Source organism: Parasteatoda tepidariorum, chromosome 2 (assembly GCF_982258835.1).
Source record: "Parasteatoda tepidariorum strain Cologne lab strain chromosome 2, Ptep-v5.0, whole genome shotgun sequence".
NCBI lineage: Eukaryota > Metazoa > Arthropoda > Arachnida > Araneae > Theridiidae > Parasteatoda > Parasteatoda tepidariorum.
The window spans coordinates 33416736-33435649 of NC_141756.1; the positions used below are offsets into that span (position 1 = coordinate 33416736).

At 38.5% G+C, this 18914-nt stretch overlaps 24 non-coding genes across 24 annotated transcripts; all 24 read right to left on the reverse strand.

The window, feature by feature from the left end:
* Positions 1–913: 913 nt before the first annotated feature.
* LOC147815090 (U6 spliceosomal RNA) lies at positions 914–1020 on the reverse strand. Its single transcript, XR_015431977.1, has one exon. It is a non-coding gene; the product is annotated as a U6 spliceosomal RNA (small nuclear RNA).
* Positions 1021–1337: 317 nt separating this feature from the next.
* LOC147815091 (U5 spliceosomal RNA) lies at positions 1338–1456 on the reverse strand. The gene has a single exon (XR_015432122.1). It is a non-coding gene; the product is annotated as a U5 spliceosomal RNA (small nuclear RNA).
* A 1050-nt stretch (positions 1457–2506) lies between these two features.
* On the reverse strand, positions 2507–2613 carry LOC147815092 (U6 spliceosomal RNA). Its single transcript, XR_015431978.1, has one exon. It is a non-coding gene; the product is annotated as a U6 spliceosomal RNA (small nuclear RNA).
* Positions 2614–2930: 317 nt separating this feature from the next.
* Positions 2931–3049, reverse strand: LOC147815093 (U5 spliceosomal RNA). The gene has a single exon (XR_015432123.1). It is a non-coding gene; the product is annotated as a U5 spliceosomal RNA (small nuclear RNA).
* Positions 3050–4083: 1034 nt separating this feature from the next.
* On the reverse strand, positions 4084–4190 carry LOC147815094 (U6 spliceosomal RNA). The gene has a single exon (XR_015431980.1). It is a non-coding gene; the product is annotated as a U6 spliceosomal RNA (small nuclear RNA).
* Positions 4191–4507: 317 nt separating this feature from the next.
* Positions 4508–4626, reverse strand: LOC147815095 (U5 spliceosomal RNA). Its single transcript, XR_015432124.1, has one exon. It is a non-coding gene; the product is annotated as a U5 spliceosomal RNA (small nuclear RNA).
* Positions 4627–5658: 1032 nt separating this feature from the next.
* Positions 5659–5765, reverse strand: LOC147815096 (U6 spliceosomal RNA). Its single transcript, XR_015431981.1, has one exon. It is a non-coding gene; the product is annotated as a U6 spliceosomal RNA (small nuclear RNA).
* Positions 5766–6082: 317 nt separating this feature from the next.
* On the reverse strand, positions 6083–6201 carry LOC147815097 (U5 spliceosomal RNA). The gene has a single exon (XR_015432125.1). It is a non-coding gene; the product is annotated as a U5 spliceosomal RNA (small nuclear RNA).
* A 1034-nt stretch (positions 6202–7235) lies between these two features.
* LOC147815098 (U6 spliceosomal RNA) lies at positions 7236–7342 on the reverse strand. Its single transcript, XR_015431982.1, has one exon. It is a non-coding gene; the product is annotated as a U6 spliceosomal RNA (small nuclear RNA).
* Positions 7343–7659: 317 nt separating this feature from the next.
* LOC147815099 (U5 spliceosomal RNA) lies at positions 7660–7778 on the reverse strand. The gene has a single exon (XR_015432126.1). It is a non-coding gene; the product is annotated as a U5 spliceosomal RNA (small nuclear RNA).
* A 1032-nt stretch (positions 7779–8810) lies between these two features.
* Positions 8811–8917, reverse strand: LOC147815100 (U6 spliceosomal RNA). The gene has a single exon (XR_015431983.1). It is a non-coding gene; the product is annotated as a U6 spliceosomal RNA (small nuclear RNA).
* A 317-nt stretch (positions 8918–9234) lies between these two features.
* Positions 9235–9353, reverse strand: LOC147815101 (U5 spliceosomal RNA). Its single transcript, XR_015432127.1, has one exon. It is a non-coding gene; the product is annotated as a U5 spliceosomal RNA (small nuclear RNA).
* Positions 9354–10387: 1034 nt separating this feature from the next.
* On the reverse strand, positions 10388–10494 carry LOC147815102 (U6 spliceosomal RNA). Its single transcript, XR_015431984.1, has one exon. It is a non-coding gene; the product is annotated as a U6 spliceosomal RNA (small nuclear RNA).
* Positions 10495–10811: 317 nt separating this feature from the next.
* LOC147815103 (U5 spliceosomal RNA) lies at positions 10812–10930 on the reverse strand. Its single transcript, XR_015432128.1, has one exon. It is a non-coding gene; the product is annotated as a U5 spliceosomal RNA (small nuclear RNA).
* A 1034-nt stretch (positions 10931–11964) lies between these two features.
* On the reverse strand, positions 11965–12071 carry LOC147815104 (U6 spliceosomal RNA). The gene has a single exon (XR_015431985.1). It is a non-coding gene; the product is annotated as a U6 spliceosomal RNA (small nuclear RNA).
* Positions 12072–12388: 317 nt separating this feature from the next.
* On the reverse strand, positions 12389–12507 carry LOC147815105 (U5 spliceosomal RNA). Its single transcript, XR_015432129.1, has one exon. It is a non-coding gene; the product is annotated as a U5 spliceosomal RNA (small nuclear RNA).
* A 1034-nt stretch (positions 12508–13541) lies between these two features.
* LOC147815106 (U6 spliceosomal RNA) lies at positions 13542–13648 on the reverse strand. The gene has a single exon (XR_015431986.1). It is a non-coding gene; the product is annotated as a U6 spliceosomal RNA (small nuclear RNA).
* A 317-nt stretch (positions 13649–13965) lies between these two features.
* LOC147815107 (U5 spliceosomal RNA) lies at positions 13966–14084 on the reverse strand. The gene has a single exon (XR_015432130.1). It is a non-coding gene; the product is annotated as a U5 spliceosomal RNA (small nuclear RNA).
* Positions 14085–15115: 1031 nt separating this feature from the next.
* On the reverse strand, positions 15116–15222 carry LOC147815108 (U6 spliceosomal RNA). The gene has a single exon (XR_015431987.1). It is a non-coding gene; the product is annotated as a U6 spliceosomal RNA (small nuclear RNA).
* Positions 15223–15539: 317 nt separating this feature from the next.
* LOC147815109 (U5 spliceosomal RNA) lies at positions 15540–15658 on the reverse strand. Its single transcript, XR_015432131.1, has one exon. It is a non-coding gene; the product is annotated as a U5 spliceosomal RNA (small nuclear RNA).
* A 1034-nt stretch (positions 15659–16692) lies between these two features.
* Positions 16693–16799, reverse strand: LOC147815110 (U6 spliceosomal RNA). The gene has a single exon (XR_015431988.1). It is a non-coding gene; the product is annotated as a U6 spliceosomal RNA (small nuclear RNA).
* A 317-nt stretch (positions 16800–17116) lies between these two features.
* LOC147815111 (U5 spliceosomal RNA) lies at positions 17117–17235 on the reverse strand. Its single transcript, XR_015432133.1, has one exon. It is a non-coding gene; the product is annotated as a U5 spliceosomal RNA (small nuclear RNA).
* A 1034-nt stretch (positions 17236–18269) lies between these two features.
* LOC147815112 (U6 spliceosomal RNA) lies at positions 18270–18376 on the reverse strand. Its single transcript, XR_015431989.1, has one exon. It is a non-coding gene; the product is annotated as a U6 spliceosomal RNA (small nuclear RNA).
* A 317-nt stretch (positions 18377–18693) lies between these two features.
* LOC147815113 (U5 spliceosomal RNA) lies at positions 18694–18812 on the reverse strand. Its single transcript, XR_015432134.1, has one exon. It is a non-coding gene; the product is annotated as a U5 spliceosomal RNA (small nuclear RNA).
* Between the last annotated feature and the right edge of the window lie 102 nt (positions 18813–18914).

An 18914-nucleotide genomic window follows, 5' to 3' on the forward strand; every position in this document is an offset into this window, starting at 1 on the left:
TAGCTTGCGATTCTATTTCGGAAGAAAAAAAAATGAAGGAGATAGTAACTCTTTTCGTCACGGTCCTCCCTTCAAATTGCGCGACTTGTTAAAATAAGTTTATAGAGCAAAAAGCTATACGTTACTTGAGATTCGCTTCATGTAAGATTCGCTTCATTCGAGCTTACCTGAACAACGCAAACTTGTTTGAAGTGGGCGTAAAGAGTAAGCCGAATGAGAGAGAAATAATATTGTCATTTGCGTGTCTGCTTTTTATGTAATTATTTGTCGCATGATAATGCCATCCTCGGGCTTCAAACCCACTGCTCGGCAGTTGGAAGCATTACCACGGAACCAACATAGCACAGCTATGCTATGGACGGGGAGGATCCTTCAAAATAATGCAAACATTTCTCTCATAATTTCAGTGGTAGATATCTAAAAAGTAAAAGTTGTAAGTACTAATAATAATGTTGTGTCGGATGGTGACTGAAATTCACGATGAGGTTAATGAGGATTTGAGATAGCCAACAACACGGGCAATTAATCTCAGTTGCATTTGTCGAGCACACTGCAAATTCTGTATATTTGCTGGAACTTTTAAGAGACTACAATGTTCCCTGATACTTTTCTTTCCCCAAACAAAGTAGTAAAAAATAGACTTTTATAACCGATACTTTTATTTATTAATTTTTTTTTTTTTATGTACCGCATCGTAGATTTTGTTCCGTTGAAGGAAAACTAAATTTATATTCATTTTGCTTGCTCTTTCTTTATTAGAGGAGGAAAAATTGAAAGCAAGCTGTTCACAATACCGAATAAAGCTTTTCAGTAATAAGTAGGCGTTTCCCTTTCTAGCATACCTCTGAGTTTTCTGATGTCAAAAGCTTCCAGCATAGAGTAAAAGTTTCTCTTTAAACGACGAAATAAGACAAAAAATGTGGAACGCTTCACGATTTTGCGTGTCATCCTTGCGCAGGGGCCATGCTAATCTTCTCTGTATCGTTCCAATTTTAGTATATGTACTGCCGAAGCAAGTACACTAGAGGACTGGTTAGAGTTTTCTTATATACTATGCTTGAAGTAGAAATATATTAGAGTGGTAGCCGTTTTTGAATTATTTATTGGGTTTCTTTCTTCGGCGAAGCCCTAGACAGGAGAGCGGCGCATGCGCGTGGACTTTGAGAAAAACATCTCCTCAGTATCGCGCGAGACTCGTGTCTCTTTCATTCAGCTCGAGCAGAAAATGATGGTACGAAGAAATAAGATCTATCTCTCCTTCGACAGCGTAGCTGCGGCAAGAGCCGGATAGAAAAGTTCCGCCCACCATCTTCCCGAATTCTTTTCTTAGTTTTATAACCCCACCGTTGGATGGGGTTCCAAAAATTGAGTCAAGCTCATTAAATTGTTCCTCTCCACGGTAATCTTTAGTAAAAGGCGAAAGATTAACTCGATGGATGAAGAGAAACCAGAGCATGTGAATGCCATATTTCAGTTTTTACATGTAAGATTTTAAAAAGAACAAAAAGTGGTACCTTCGCTTTTTCGAAATTGCGCACACTATCTAATTAACGTGCAATGCCCCCTCGTATCGCTATGTGGATTTATTCTCTTTAGCTTGCGATTCTATTTCGGAAGAAAAAAAAATGAAGGAGATAGTAACTCTTTTCGTCACGGTCCTCCCTTCAAATTGCGCGACTTGTTAAAATAAGTTTATAGAGCAAAAAGCTATACGTTACTTGAGATTCGCTTCATGTAAGATTCGCTTCATTCGAGCTTACCTGAACAACGCAAACTTGTTTGAAGTGGGCGTAAAGAGTAAGCCGAATGAGAGAGAAATAATATTGTCATTTGCGTGTCTGCTTTTTATGTAATTATTTGTCGCATGATAATGCCATCCTCGGGCTTCAAACCCACTGCTCGGCAGTTGGAAGCATTACCACGGAACCAACATAGCACAGCTATGCTATGGACGGGGAGGATCCTTCAAAATAATGCAAACATTTCTCTCATAATTTCAGTGGTAGATATCTAAAAAGTAAAAGTTGTAAGTACTAATAATAATGTTGTGTCGGATGGTGACTGAAATTCACGATGAGGTTAATGAGGATTTGAGATAGCCAACAACACGGGCAATTAATCTCAGTTGCATTTGTCGAGCACACTGCAAATTCTGTATATTTGCTGGAACTTTTAAGAGACTACAATGTTCCCTGATACTTTTCTTTCCCCAAACAAAGTAGTAAAAAATAGACTTTTATAACCGATACTTTTATTTATTAATTTTTTTTTTTTTATGTACCGCATCGTAGATTTTGTTCCGTTGAAGGAAAACTAAATTTATATTCATTTTGCTTGCTCTTTCTTTATTAGAGGAGGAAAAATTGAAAGCAAGCTGTTCACAATACCGAATAAAGCTTTTCAGTAATAAGTAGGCGTTTCCCTTTCTAGCATACCTCTGAGTTTTCTGATGTCAAAAGCTTCCAGCATAGAGTAAAAGTTTCTCTTTAAACGACGAAATAAGACAAAAAATGTGGAACGCTTCACGATTTTGCGTGTCATCCTTGCGCAGGGGCCATGCTAATCTTCTCTGTATCGTTCCAATTTTAGTATATGTACTGCCGAAGCAAGTACACTAGAGGACTGGTTAGAGTTTTCTTATATACTATGCTTGAAGTAGAAATATATTAGAGTGGTAGCCGTTTTTGAATTATTTATTGGGTTTCTTTCTTCGGCGAAGCCCTAGACAGGAGAGCGGCGCATGCGCGTGGACTTTGAGAAAAACATCTCCTCAGTATCGCGCGAGACTCGTGTCTCTTTCATTCAGCTCGAGCAGAAAATGATGGTACGAAGAAATAAGATCTATCTCTCCTTCGACAGCGTAGCTGCGGCAAGAGCCGGATAGAAAAGTTCCGCCCACCATCTTCCCGAATTCTTTTCTTAGTTTTATAACCCCACCGTTGGATGGGGTTCCAAAAATTGAGTCAAGCTCATTAAATTGTTCCTCTCCACGGTAATCTTTAGTAAAAGGCGAAAGATTAACTCGATGGATGAAGAGAAACCAGAGCATGTGAATGCCATATTTCAGTTTTTACATGTAAGATTTTAAAAAGAACAAAAAGTGGTACCTTCGCTTTTTCGAAATTGCGCACACTATCTAATTAACGTGCAATGCCCCCTCGTATCGCTATGTGGATTTATTCTCTTTAGCTTGCGATTCTATTTCGGAAGAAAAAAAAATGAAGGAGATAGTAACTCTTTTCGTCACGGTCCTCCCTTCAAATTGCGCGACTTGTTAAAATAAGTTTATAGAGCAAAAAGCTATACGTTACTTGAGATTCGCTTCATTCGAGCTTACCTGAACAACGCAAACTTGTTTGAAGTGGGCGTAAAGAGTAAGCCGAATGAGAGAGAAATAATATTGTCATTTGCGTGTCTGCTTTTTATGTAATTATTTGTCGCATGATAATGCCATCCTCGGGCTTCAAACCCACTGCTCGGCAGTTGGAAGCATTACCACGGAACCAACATAGCACAGCTATGCTATGGACGGGGAGGATCCTTCAAAATAATGCAAACATTTCTCTCATAATTTCAGTGGTAGATATCTAAAAAGTAAAAGTTGTAAGTACTAATAATAATGTTGTGTCGGATGGTGACTGAAATTCACGATGAGGTTAATGAGGATTTGAGATAGCCAACAACACGGGCAATTAATCTCAGTTGCATTTGTCGAGCACACTGCAAATTCTGTATATTTGCTGGAACTTTTAAGAGACTACAATGTTCCCTGATACTTTTCTTTCCCCAAACAAAGTAGTAAAAAATAGACTTTTATAACCGATACTTTTATTTATTAATTTTTTTTTTTTTATGTACCGCATCGTAGATTTTGTTCCGTTGAAGGAAAACTAAATTTATATTCATTTTGCTTGCTCTTTCTTTATTAGAGGAGGAAAAATTGAAAGCAAGCTGTTCACAATACCGAATAAAGCTTTTCAGTAATAAGTAGGCGTTTCCCTTTCTAGCATACCTCTGAGTTTTCTGATGTCAAAAGCTTCCAGCATAGAGTAAAAGTTTCTCTTTAAACGACGAAATAAGACAAAAAATGTGGAACGCTTCACGATTTTGCGTGTCATCCTTGCGCAGGGGCCATGCTAATCTTCTCTGTATCGTTCCAATTTTAGTATATGTACTGCCGAAGCAAGTACACTAGAGGACTGGTTAGAGTTTTCTTATATACTATGCTTGAAGTAGAAATATATTAGAGTGGTAGCCGTTTTTGAATTATTTATTGGGTTTCTTTCTTCGGCGAAGCCCTAGACAGGAGAGCGGCGCATGCGCGTGGACTTTGAGAAAAACATCTCCTCAGTATCGCGCGAGACTCGTGTCTCTTTCATTCAGCTCGAGCAGAAAATGATGGTACGAAGAAATAAGATCTATCTCTCCTTCGACAGCGTAGCTGCGGCAAGAGCCGGATAGAAAAGTTCCGCCCACCATCTTCCCGAATTCTTTTCTTAGTTTTATAACCCCACCGTTGGATGGGGTTCCAAAAATTGAGTCAAGCTCATTAAATTGTTCCTCTCCACGGTAATCTTTAGTAAAAGGCGAAAGATTAACTCGATGGATGAAGAGAAACCAGAGCATGTGAATGCCATATTTCAGTTTTTACATGTAAGATTTTAAAAAGAACAAAAAGTGGTACCTTCGCTTTTTCGAAATTGCGCACACTATCTAAATAACGTGCAATGCCCCCTCGTATCGCTATGTGGATTTATTCTCTTTAGCTTGCGATTCTATTTCGGAAGAAAAAAAAATGAAGGAGATAGTAACTCTTTTCGTCACGGTCCTCCCTTCAAATTGCGCGACTTGTTAAAATAAGTTTATAGAGCAAAAAGCTATACGTTACTTGAGATTCGCTTCATTCGAGCTTACCTGAACAACGCAAACTTGTTTGAAGTGGGCGTAAAGAGTAAGCCGAATGAGAGAGAAATAATATTGTCATTTGCGTGTCTGCTTTTTATGTAATTATTTGTCGCATGATAATGCCATCCTCGGGCTTCAAACCCACTGCTCGGCAGTTGGAAGCATTACCACGGAACCAACATAGCACAGCTATGCTATGGACGGGGAGGATCCTTCAAAATAATGCAAACATTTCTCTCATAATTTCAGTGGTAGATATCTAAAAAGTAAAAGCTGTAAGTACTAATAATAATGTTGTGTCGGATGGTGACTGAAATTCACGATGAGGTTAATGAGGATTTGAGATAGCCAACAACACGGGCAATTAATCTCAGTTGCATTTGTCGAGCACACTGCAAATTCTGTATATTTGCTGGAACTTTTAAGAGACTACAATGTTCCCTGATACTTTTCTTTCCCCAAACAAAGTAGTAAAAAATAGACTTTTATAACCGATACTTTTATTTATTAATTTTTTTTTTTATGTACCGCATCGTAGATTTTGTTCCGTTGAAGGAAAACTAAATTTATATTCATTTTGCTTGCTCTTTCTTTATTAGAGGAGGAAAAATTGAAAGCAAGCTGTTCACAATACCGAATAAAGCTTTTCAGTAATAAGTAGGCGTTTCCCTTTCTAGCATACCTCTGAGTTTTCTGATGTCAAAAGCTTCCATCATAGAGTAAAAGTTTCTCTTTAAACGACGAAATAAGACAAAAAATGTGGAACGCTTCACGATTTTGCGTGTCATCCTTGCGCAGGGGCCATGCTAATCTTCTCTGTATCGTTCCAATTTTAGTATATGTACTGCCGAAGCAAGTACACTAGAGGACTGGTTAGAGTTTTCTTATATACTATGCTTGAAGTAGAAATATATTAGAGTGGTAGCCGTTTTTGAATTATTTATTGGGTTTCTTTCTTCGGCGAAGCCCTAGACAGGAGAGCGGCGCATGCGCGTGGACTTTGAGAAAAACATCTCCTCAGTATCGCGCGAGACTCGTGTCTCTTTCATTCAGCTCGAGCAGAAAATGATGGTACGAAGAAATAAGATCTATCTCTCCTTCGACAGCGTAGCTGCGGCAAGAGCCGGATAGAAAAGTTCCGCCCACCATCTTCCCGAATTCTTTTCTTAGTTTTATAACCCCACCGTTGGATGGGGTTCCAAAAATTGAGTCAAGCTCATTAAATTGTTCCTCTCCACGGTAATCTTTAGTAAAAGGCGAAAGATTAACTCGATGGATGAAGAGAAACCAGAGCATGTGAATGCCATATTTCAGTTTTTACATGTAAGATTTTAAAAAGAACAAAAAGTGGTACCTTCGCTTTTTCGAAATTGCGCACACTATCTAATTAACGTGCAATGCCCCCTCGTATCGCTATGTGGATTTATTCTCTTTAGCTTGCGATTCTATTTCGGAAGAAAAAAAAATGAAGGAGATAGTAACTCTTTTCGTCACGGTCCTCCCTTCAAATTGCGCGACTTGTTAAAATAAGTTTATAGAGCAAAAAGCTATACGTTACTTGAGATTCGCTTCATTCGAGCTTACCTGAACAACGCAAACTTGTTTGAAGTGGGCGTAAAGAGTAAGCCGAATGAGAGAGAAATAATATTGTCATTTGCGTGTCTGCTTTTTATGTAATTATTTGTCGCATGATAATGCCATCCTCGGGCTTCAAACCCACTGCTCGGCAGTTGGAAGCATTACCACGGAACCAACATAGCACAGCTATGCTATGGACGGGGAGGATCCTTCAAAATAATGCAAACATTTCTCTCATAATTTCAGTGGTAGATATCTAAAAAGTAAAAGTTGTAAGTACTAATAATAATGTTGTGTCGGATGGTGACTGAAATTCACGATGAGGTTAATGAGGATTTGAGATAGCCAACAACACGGGCAATTAATCTCAGTTGCATTTGTCGAGCACACTGCAAATTCTGTATATTTGCTGGAACTTTTAAGAGACTACAATGTTCCCTGATACTTTTCTTTCCCCAAACAAAGTAGTAAAAAATAGACTTTTATAACCGATACTTTTATTTATTAATTTTTTTTTTTTTATGTACCGCATCGTAGATTTTGTTCCGTTGAAGGAAAACTAAATTTATATTCATTTTGCTTGCTCTTTCTTTATTAGAGGAGGAAAAATTGAAAGCAAGCTGTTCACAATACCGAATAAAGCTTTTCAGTAATAAGTAGGCGTTTCCCTTTCTAGCATACCTCTGAGTTTTCTGATGTCAAAAGCTTCCAGCATAGAGTAAAAGTTTCTCTTTAAACGACGAAATAAGACAAAAAATGTGGAACGCTTCACGATTTTGCGTGTCATCCTTGCGCAGGGGCCATGCTAATCTTCTCTGTATCGTTCCAATTTTAGTATATGTACTGCCGAAGCAAGTACACTAGAGGACTGGTTAGAGTTTTCTTATATACTATGCTTGAAGTAGAAATATATTAGAGTGGTAGCCGTTTTTGAATTATTTATTGGGTTTCTTTCTTCGGCGAAGCCCTAGACAGGAGAGCGGCGCATGCGCGTGGACTTTGAGAAAAACATCTCCTCAGTATCGCGCGAGACTCGTGTCTCTTTCATTCAGCTCGAGCAGAAAATGATGGTACGAAGAAATAAGATCTATCTCTCCTTCGACAGCGTAGCTGCGGCAAGAGCCGGATAGAAAAGTTCCGCCCACCATCTTCCCGAATTCTTTTCTTAGTTTTATAACCCCACCGTTGGATGGGGTTCCAAAAATTGAGTCAAGCTCATTAAATTGTTCCTCTCCACGGTAATCTTTAGTAAAAGGCGAAAGATTAACTCGATGGATGAAGAGAAACCAGAGCATGTGAATGCCATATTTCAGTTTTTACATGTAAGATTTTAAAAAGAACAAAAAGTGGTACCTTCGCTTTTTCGAAATTGCGCACACTATCTAAATAACGTGCAATGCCCCCTCGTATCGCTATGTGGATTTATTCTCTTTAGCTTGCGATTCTATTTCGGAAGAAAAAAAAATGAAGGAGATAGTAACTCTTTTCGTCACGGTCCTCCCTTCAAATTGCGCGACTTGTTAAAATAAGTTTATAGAGCAAAAAGCTATACGTTACTTGAGATTCGCTTCATTCGAGCTTACCTGAACAACGCAAACTTGTTTGAAGTGGGCGTAAAGAGTAAGCCGAATGAGAGAGAAATAATATTGTCATTTGCGTGTCTGCTTTTTATGTAATTATTTGTCGCATGATAATGCCATCCTCGGGCTTCAAACCCACTGCTCGGCAGTTGGAAGCATTACCACGGAACCAACATAGCACAGCTATGCTATGGACGGGGAGGATCCTTCAAAATAATGCAAACATTTCTCTCATAATTTCAGTGGTAGATATCTAAAAAGTAAAAGCTGTAAGTACTAATAATAATGTTGTGTCGGATGGTGACTGAAATTCACGATGAGGTTAATGAGGATTTGAGATAGCCAACAACACGGGCAATTAATCTCAGTTGCATTTGTCGAGCACACTGCAAATTCTGTATATTTGCTGGAACTTTTAAGAGACTACAATGTTCCCTGATACTTTTCTTTCCCCAAACAAAGTAGTAAAAAATAGACTTTTATAACCGATACTTTTATTTATTAATTTTTTTTTTTATGTACCGCATCGTAGATTTTGTTCCGTTGAAGGAAAACTAAATTTATATTCATTTTGCTTGCTCTTTCTTTATTAGAGGAGGAAAAATTGAAAGCAAGCTGTTCACAATACCGAATAAAGCTTTTCAGTAATAAGTAGGCGTTTCCCTTTCTAGCATACCTCTGAGTTTTCTGATGTCAAAAGCTTCCATCATAGAGTAAAAGTTTCTCTTTAAACGACGAAATAAGACAAAAAATGTGGAACGCTTCACGATTTTGCGTGTCATCCTTGCGCAGGGGCCATGCTAATCTTCTCTGTATCGTTCCAATTTTAGTATATGTACTGCCGAAGCAAGTACACTAGAGGACTGGTTAGAGTTTTCTTATATACTATGCTTGAAGTAGAAATATATTAGAGTGGTAGCCGTTTTTGAATTATTTATTGGGTTTCTTTCTTCGGCGAAGCCCTAGACAGGAGAGCGGCGCATGCGCGTGGACTTTGAGAAAAACATCTCCTCAGTATCGCGCGAGACTCGTGTCTCTTTCATTCAGCTCGAGCAGAAAATGATGGTACGAAGAAATAAGATCTATCTCTCCTTCGACAGCGTAGCTGCGGCAAGAGCCGGATAGAAAAGTTCCGCCCACCATCTTCCCGAATTCTTTTCTTAGTTTTATAACCCCACCGTTGGATGGGGTTCCAAAAATTGAGTCAAGCTCATTAAATTGTTCCTCTCCACGGTAATCTTTAGTAAAAGGCGAAAGATTAACTCGATGGATGAAGAGAAACCAGAGCATGTGAATGCCATATTTCAGTTTTTACATGTAAGATTTTAAAAAGAACAAAAAGTGGTACCTTCGCTTTTTCGAAATTGCGCACACTATCTAATTAACGTGCAATGCCCCCTCGTATCGCTATGTGGATTTATTCTCTTTAGCTTGCGATTCTATTTCGGAAGAAAAAAAAATGAAGGAGATAGTAACTCTTTTCGTCACGGTCCTCCCTTCAAATTGCGCGACTTGTTAAAATAAGTTTATAGAGCAAAAAGCTATACGTTACTTGAGATTCGCTTCATTCGAGCTTACCTGAACAACGCAAACTTGTTTGAAGTGGGCGTAAAGAGTAAGCCGAATGAGAGAGAAATAATATTGTCATTTGCGTGTCTGCTTTTTATGTAATTATTTGTCGCATGATAATGCCATCCTCGGGCTTCAAACCCACTGCTCGGCAGTTGGAAGCATTACCACGGAACCAACATAGCACAGCTATGCTATGGACGGGGAGGATCCTTCAAAATAATGCAAACATTTCTCTCATAATTTCAGTGGTAGATATCTAAAAAGTAAAAGTTGTAAGTACTAATAATAATGTTGTGTCGGATGGTGACTGAAATTCACGATGAGGTTAATGAGGATTTGAGATAGCCAACAACACGGGCAATTAATCTCAGTTGCATTTGTCGAGCACACTGCAAATTCTGTATATTTGCTGGAACTTTTAAGAGACTACAATGTTCCCTGATACTTTTCTTTCCCCAAACAAAGTAGTAAAAAATAGACTTTTATAACCGATACTTTTATTTATTAATTTTTTTTTTTTTATGTACCGCATCGTAGATTTTGTTCCGTTGAAGGAAAACTAAATTTATATTCATTTTGCTTGCTCTTTCTTTATTAGAGGAGGAAAAATTGAAAGCAAGCTGTTCACAATACCGAATAAAGCTTTTCAGTAATAAGTAGGCGTTTCCCTTTCTAGCATACCTCTGAGTTTTCTGATGTCAAAAGCTTCCAGCATAGAGTAAAAGTTTCTCTTTAAACGACGAAATAAGACAAAAAATGTGGAACGCTTCACGATTTTGCGTGTCATCCTTGCGCAGGGGCCATGCTAATCTTCTCTGTATCGTTCCAATTTTAGTATATGTACTGCCGAAGCAAGTACACTAGAGGACTGGTTAGAGTTTTCTTATATACTATGCTTGAAGTAGAAATATATTAGAGTGGTAGCCGTTTTTGAATTATTTATTGGGTTTCTTTCTTCGGCGAAGCCCTAGACAGGAGAGCGGCGCATGCGCGTGGACTTTGAGAAAAACATCTCCTCAGTATCGCGCGAGACTCGTGTCTCTTTCATTCAGCTCGAGCAGAAAATGATGGTACGAAGAAATAAGATCTATCTCTCCTTCGACAGCGTAGCTGCGGCAAGAGCCGGATAGAAAAGTTCCGCCCACCATCTTCCCGAATTCTTTTCTTAGTTTTATAACCCCACCGTTGGATGGGGTTCCAAAAATTGAGTCAAGCTCATTAAATTGTTCCTCTCCACGGTAATCTTTAGTAAAAGGCGAAAGATTAACTCGATGGATGAAGAGAAACCAGAGCATGTGAATGCCATATTTCAGTTTTTACATGTAAGATTTTAAAAAGAACAAAAAGTGGTACCTTCGCTTTTTCGAAATTGCGCACACTATCTAATTAACGTGCAATGCCCCCTCGTATCGCTATGTGGATTTATTCTCTTTAGCTTGCGATTCTATTTCGGAAGAAAAAAAAAATGAAGGAGATAGTAACTCTTTTCGTCACGGTCCTCCCTTCAAATTGCGCGACTTGTTAAAATAAGTTTATAGAGCAAAAAGCTATACGTTACTTGAGATTCGCTTCATTCGAGCTTACATGAACAACGCAAACTTGTTTGAAGTGGGCGTAAAGAGTAAGCCGAATGAGAGAGAAATAATATTGTCATTTGCGTGTCTGCTTTTTATGTAATTATTTGTCGCATGTTAATGCCATCCTCGGGCTTCAAACCCACTGCTCGGCAGTTGGAAGCATTACCACGGAACCAACATAGCACAGCTATGCTATGGACGGGGAGGATCCTTCAAAATAATGCAAACATTTCTCTCATAATTTCAGTGGTAGATATCTAAAAAGTAAAAGTTGTAAGTACTAATAATAATGTTGTGTCGGATGGTGACTGAAATTCACGATGAGGTTAATGAGGATTTGAGATAGCCAACAACACGGGCAATTAATCTCAGTTGCATTTGTCGAGCACACTGCAAATTCTGTATATTTGCTGGAACTTTTAAGAGACTACAATGTTCCCTGATACTTTTCTTTCCCCAAACAAAGTAGTAAAAAATAGACTTTTATAACCGATACTTTTATTTATTAATTTTTTTTTTTTATGTACCGCATCGTAGATTTTGTTCCGTTGAAGGAAAACTAAATTTATATTCATTTTGCTTGCTCTTTCTTTATTAGAGGAGGAAAAATTGAAAGCAAGCTGTTCACAATACCGAATAAAGCTTTTCAGTAATAAGTAGGCGTTTCCCTTTCTAGCATACCTCTGAGTTTTCTGATGTCAAAAGCTTCCAGCATAGAGTAAAAGTTTCTCTTTAAACGACGAAATAAGACAAAAAATGTGGAACGCTTCACGATTTTGCGTGTCATCCTTGCGCAGGGGCCATGCTAATCTTCTCTGTATCGTTCCAATTTTAGTATATGTACTGCCGAAGCAAGTACACTAGAGGACTGGTTAGAGTTTTCTTATATACTATGCTTGAAGTAGAAATATATTAGAGTGGTAGCCGTTTTTGAATTATTTATTGGGTTTCTTTCTTCGGCGAAGCCCTAGACAGGAGAGCGGCGCATGCGCGTGGACTTTGAGAAAAACATCTCCTCAGTATCGCGCGAGACTCGTGTCTCTTTCATTCAGCTCGAGCAGAAAATGATGGTACGAAGAAATAAGATCTATCTCTCCTTCGACAGCGTAGCTGCGGCAAGAGCCGGATAGAAAAGTTCCGCCCACCATCTTCCCGAATTCTTTTCTTAGTTTTATAACCCCACCGTTGGATGGGGTTCCAAAAATTGAGTCAAGCTCATTAAATTGTTCCTCTCCACGGTAATCTTTAGTAAAAGGCGAAAGATTAACTCGATGGATGAAGAGAAACCAGAGCATGTGAATGCCATATTTCAGTTTTTACATGTAAGATTTTAAAAAGAACAAAAAGTGGTACCTTCGCTTTTTCGAAATTGCGCACACTATCTAATTAACGTGCAATGCCCCCTCGTATCGCTATGTGGATTTATTCTCTTTAGCTTGCGATTCTATTTCGGAAGAAAAAAAAATGAAGGAGATAGTAACTCTTTTCGTCACGGTCCTCCCTTCAAATTGCGCGACTTGTTAAAATAAGTTTATAGAGCAAAAAGCTATACGTTACTTGAGATTCGCTTCATTCGAGCTTACCTGAACAACGCAAACTTGTTTGAAGTGGGCGTAAAGAGTAAGCCGAATGAGAGAGAAATAATATTGTCATTTGCGTGTCTGCTTTTTATGTAATTATTTGTCGCATGATAATGCCATCCTCGGGCTTCAAACCCACTGCTCGGCAGTTGGAAGCATTACCACGGAACCAACATAGCACAGCTATGCTATGGACGGGGAGGATCCTTCAAAATAATGCAAACATTTCTCTCATAATTTCAGTGGTAGATATCTAAAAAGTAAAAGTTGTAAGTACTAATAATAATGTTGTGTCGGATGGTGACTGAAATTCACGATGAGGTTAATGAGGATTTGAGATAGCCAACAACACGGGCAATTAATCTCAGTTGCATTTGTCGAGCACACTGCAAATTCTGTATATTTGCTGGAACTTTTAAGAGACTACAATGTTCCCTGATACTTTTCTTTCCCCAAACAAAGTAGTAAAAAATAGACTTTTATAACCGATACTTTTATTTATTAATTTTTTTTTTTTTATGTACCGCATCGTAGATTTTGTTCCGTTGAAGGAAAACTAAATTTATATTCATTTTGCTTGCTCTTTCTTTATTAGAGGAGGAAAAATTGAAAGCAAGCTGTTCACAATACCGAATAAAGCTTTTCAGTAATAAGTAGGCGTTTCCCTTTCTAGCATACCTCTGAGTTTTCTGATGTCAAAAGCTTCCAGCATAGAGTAAAAGTTTCTCTTTAAACGACGAAATAAGACAAAAAATGTGGAACGCTTCACGATTTTGCGTGTCATCCTTGCGCAGGGGCCATGCTAATCTTCTCTGTATCGTTCCAATTTTAGTATATGTACTGCCGAAGCAAGTACACTAGAGGACTGGTTAGAGTTTTCTTATATACTATGCTTGAAGTAGAAATATATTAGAGTGGTAGCCGTTTTTGAATTATTTATTGGGTTTCTTTCTTCGGCGAAGCCCTAGACAGGAGAGCGGCGCATGCGCGTGGACTTTGAGAAAAACATCTCCTCAGTATCGCGCGAGACTCGTGTCTCTTTCATTCAGCTCGAGCAGAAAATGATGGTACGAAGAAATAAGATCTATCTCTCCTTCGACAGCGTAGCTGCGGCAAGAGCCGGATAGAAAAGTTCCGCCCACCATCTTCCCGAATTCTTTTCTTAGTTTTATAACCCCACCGTTGGATGGGGTTCCAAAAATTGAGTCAAGCTCATTAAATTGTTCCTCTCCACGGTAATCTTTAGTAAAAGGCGAAAGATTAACTCGATGGATGAAGAGAAACCAGAGCATGTGAATGCCATATTTCAGTTTTTACATGTAAGATTTTAAAAAGAACAAAAAGTGGTACCTTCGCTTTTTCGAAATTGCGCACACTATCTAAATAACGTGCAATGCCCCCTCGTATCGCTATGTGGATTTATTCTCTTTAGCTTGCGATTCTATTTCGGAAGAAAAAAAAATGAAGGAGATAGTAACTCTTTTCGTCACGGTCCTCCCTTCAAATTGCGCGACTTGTTAAAATAAGTTTATAGAGCAAAAAGCTATACGTTACTTGAGATTCGCTTCATTCGAGCTTACCTGAACAACGCAAACTTGTTTGAAGTGGGCGTAAAGAGTAAGCCGAATGAGAGAGAAATAATATTGTCATTTGCGTGTCTGCTTTTTATGTAATTATTTGTCGCATGATAATGCCATCCTCGGGCTTCAAACCCACTGCTCGGCAGTTGGAAGCATTACCACGGAACCAACATAGCACAGCTATGCTATGGACGGGGAGGATCCTTCAAAATAATGCAAACATTTCTCTCATAATTTCAGTGGTAGATATCTAAAAAGTAAAAGCTGTAAGTACTAATAATAATGTTGTGTCGGATGGTGACTGAAATTCACGATGAGGTTAATGAGGATTTGAGATAGCCAACAACACGGGCAATTAATCTCAGTTGCATTTGTCGAGCACACTGCAAATTCTGTATATTTGCTGGAACTTTTAAGAGACTACAATGTTCCCTGATACTTTTCTTTCCCCAAACAAAGTAGTAAAAAATAGACTTTTATAACCGATACTTTTATTTATTAATTTTTTTTTTATGTACCGCATCGTAGATTTTGTTCCGTTGAAGGAAAACTAAATTTATATTCATTTTGCTTGCTCTTTCTTTATTAGAGGAGGAAAAATTGAAAGCAAGCTGTTCACAATACCGAATAAAGCTTTTCAGTAATAAGTAGGCGTTTCCCTTTCTAGCATACCTCTGAGTTTTCTGATGTCAAAAGCTTCCAGCATAGAGTAAAAGTTTCTCTTTAAACGACGAAATAAGACAAAAAATGTGGAACGCTTCACGATTTTGCGTGTCATCCTTGCGCAGGGGCCATGCTAATCTTCTCTGTATCGTTCCAATTTTAGTATATGTACTGCCGAAGCAAGTACACTAGAGGACTGGTTAGAGTTTTCTTATATACTATGCTTGAAGTAGAAATATATTAGAGTGGTAGCCGTTTTTGAATTATTTATTGGGTTTCTTTCTTCGGCGAAGCCCTAGACAGGAGAGCGGCGCATGCGCGTGGACTTTGAGAAAAACATCTCCTCAGTATCGCGCGAGACTCGTGTCTCTTTCATTCAGCTCGAGCAGAAAATGATGGTACGAAGAAATAAGATCTATCTCTCCTTCGACAGCGTAGCTGCGGCAAGAGCCGGATAGAAAAGTTCCGCCCACCATCTTCCCGAATTCTTTTCTTAGTTTTATAACCCCACCGTTGGATGGGGTTCCAAAAATTGAGTCAAGCTCATTAAATTGTTCCTCTCCACGGTAATCTTTAGTAAAAGGCGAAAGATTAACTCGATGGATGAAGAGAAACCAGAGCATGTGAATGCCATATTTCAGTTTTTACATGTAAGATTTTAAAAAGAACAAAAAGTGGTACCTTCGCTTTTTCGAAATTGCGCACACTATCTAATTAACGTGCAATGCCCCCTCGTATCGCTATGTGGATTTATTCTCTTTAGCTTGCGATTCTATTTCGGAAGAAAAAAAAATGAAGGAGATAGTAACTCTTTTCGTCACGGTCCTCCCTTCAAATTGCGCGACTTGTTAAAATAAGTTTATAGAGCAAAAAGCTATACGTTACTTGAGATTCGCTTCATTCGAGCTTACCTGAACAACGCAAACTTGTTTGAAGTGGGCGTAAAGAGTAAGCCGAATGAGAGAGAAATAATATTGTCATTTGCGTGTCTGCTTTTTATGTAATTATTTGTCGCATGATAATGCCATCCTCGGGCTTCAAACCCACTGCTCGGCAGTTGGAAGCATTACCACGGAACCAACATAGCACAGCTATGCTATGGACGGGGAGGATCCTTCAAAATAATGCAAACATTTCTCTCATAATTTCAGTGGTAGATATCTAAAAAGTAAAAGTTGTAAGTACTAATAATAATGTTGTGTCGGATGGTGACTGAAATTCACGATGAGGTTAATGAGGATTTGAGATAGCCAACAACACGGGCAATTAATCTCAGTTGCATTTGTCGAGCACACTGCAAATTCTGTATATTTGCTGGAACTTTTAAGAGACTACAATGTTCCCTGATACTTTTCTTTCCCCAAACAAAGTAGTAAAAAATAGACTTTTATAACCGATACTTTTATTTATTAATTTTTTTTTTTTTATGTACCGCATCGTAGATTTTGTTCCGTTGAAGGAAAACTAAATTTATATTCATTTTGCTTGCTCTTTCTTTATTAGAGGAGGAAAAATTGAAAGCAAGCTGTTCACAATACCGAATAAAGCTTTTCAGTAATAAGTAGGCGTTTCCCTTTCTAGCATACCTCTGAGTTTTCTGATGTCAAAAGCTTCCAGCATAGAGTAAAAGTTTCTCTTTAAACGACGAAATAAGACAAAAAATGTGGAACGCTTCACGATTTTGCGTGTCATCCTTGCGCAGGGGCCATGCTAATCTTCTCTGTATCGTTCCAATTTTAGTATATGTACTGCCGAAGCAAGTACACTAGAGGACTGGTTAGAGTTTTCTTATATACTATGCTTGAAGTAGAAATATATTAGAGTGGTAGCCGTTTTTGAATTATTTATTGGGTTTCTTTCTTCGGCGAAGCCCTAGACAGGAGAGCGGCGCATGCGCGTGGACTTTGAGAAAAACATCTCCTCAGTATCGCGCGAGACTCGTGTCTCTTTCATTCAGCTCGAGCAGAAAATGATGGTACGAAGAAATAAGATCTATCTCTCCTTCGACAGCGTAGCTGCGGCAAGAGCCGGATAGAAAAGTTCCGCCCACCATCTTCCCGAATTCTTTTCTTAGTTTTATAACCCCACCGTTGGATGGGGTTCCAAAAATTGAGTCAAGCTCATTAAATTGTTCCTCTCCACGGTAATCTTTAGTAAAAGGCGAAAGATTAACTCGATGGATGAAGAGAAACCAGAGCATGTGAATGCCATATTTCAGTTTTTACATGTAAGATTTTAAAAAGAACAAAAAGTGGTACCTTCGCTTTTTCGAAATTGCGCACACTATCTAATTAACGTGCAATGCCCCCTCGTATCGCTATGTGGATTTATTCTCTTTAGCTTGCGATTCTATTTCGGAAGAAAAAAAAAATGAAGGAGATAGTAACTCTTTTCGTCACGGTCCTCCCTTCAAATTGCGCGACTTGTTAAAATAAGTTTATAGAGCAAAAAGCTATACGTTACTTGAGATTCGCTTCATTCGAGCTTACATGAACAACGCAAACTTGTTTGAAGTGGGCGTAAAGAGTAAGCCGAATGAGAGAGAAATAATATTGTCATTTGCGTGTCTGCTTTTTATGTAATTATTTGTCGCATGTTAATGCCATCCTCGGGCTTCAAACCCACTGCTCGGCAGTTGGAAGCATTACCACGGAACCAACATAGCACAGCTATGCTATGGACGGGGAGGATCCTTCAAAATAATGCAAACATTTCTCTCATAATTTCAGTGGTAGATATCTAAAAAGTAAAAGTTGTAAGTACTAATAATAATGTTGTGTCGGATGGTGACTGAAATTCACGATGAGGTTAATGAGGATTTGAGATAGCCAACAACACGGGCAATTAATCTCAGTTGCATTTGTCGAGCACACTGCAAATTCTGTATATTTGCTGGAACTTTTAAGAGACTACAATGTTCCCTGATACTTTTCTTTCCCCAAACAAAGTAGTAAAAAATAGACTTTTATAACCGATACTTTTATTTATTAATTTTTTTTTTTTATGTACCGCATCGTAGATTTTGTTCCGTTGAAGGAAAACTAAATTTATATTCATTTTGCTTGCTCTTTCTTTATTAGAGGAGGAAAAATTGAAAGCAAGCTGTTCACAATACCGAATAAAGCTTTTCAGTAATAAGTAGGCGTTTCCCTTTCTAGCATACCTCTGAGTTTTCTGATGTCAAAAGCTTCCAGCATAGAGTAAAAGTTTCTCTTTAAACGACGAAATAAGACAAAAAATGTGGAACGCTTCACGATTTTGCGTGTCATCCTTGCGCAGGGGCCATGCTAATCTTCTCTGTATCGTTCCAATTTTAGTATATGTACTGCCGAAGCAAGTACACTAGAGGACTGGTTAGAGTTTTCTTATATACTATGCTTGAAGTAGAAATATATTAGAGTGGTAGCCGTTTTTGAATTATTTATTGGGTTTCTTTCTTCGGCGAAGCCCTAGACAGGAGAGCGGCGCATGCGCGTGGACTTTGAGAAAAACATCTCCTCAGTATCGCGCGAGACTCGTGTCTCTTTCATTCAGCTCGAGCAGAAAATGATGGTACGAAGAAATAAGATCTATCTCTCCTTCGACAGCGTAGCTGCGGCAAGAGCCGGATAGAAAAGTTCCGCCCACCATCTTCCCGAATTCTTTTCTTAGTTTTATAACCCCACCGTTGGATGGGGTTCCAAAAATTGAGTCAAGCTCATTAAATTGTTCCTCTCCACGGTAATCTTTAGTAAAAGGCGAAAGATTAACTCGATGGATGAAGAGAAACCAGAGCATGTGAATGCCATATTTCAGTTTTTACATGTAAGATTTTAAAAAGAACAAAAAGTGGTACCTTCGCTTTTTCGAAATTGCGCACACTATCTAATTAACGTGCAA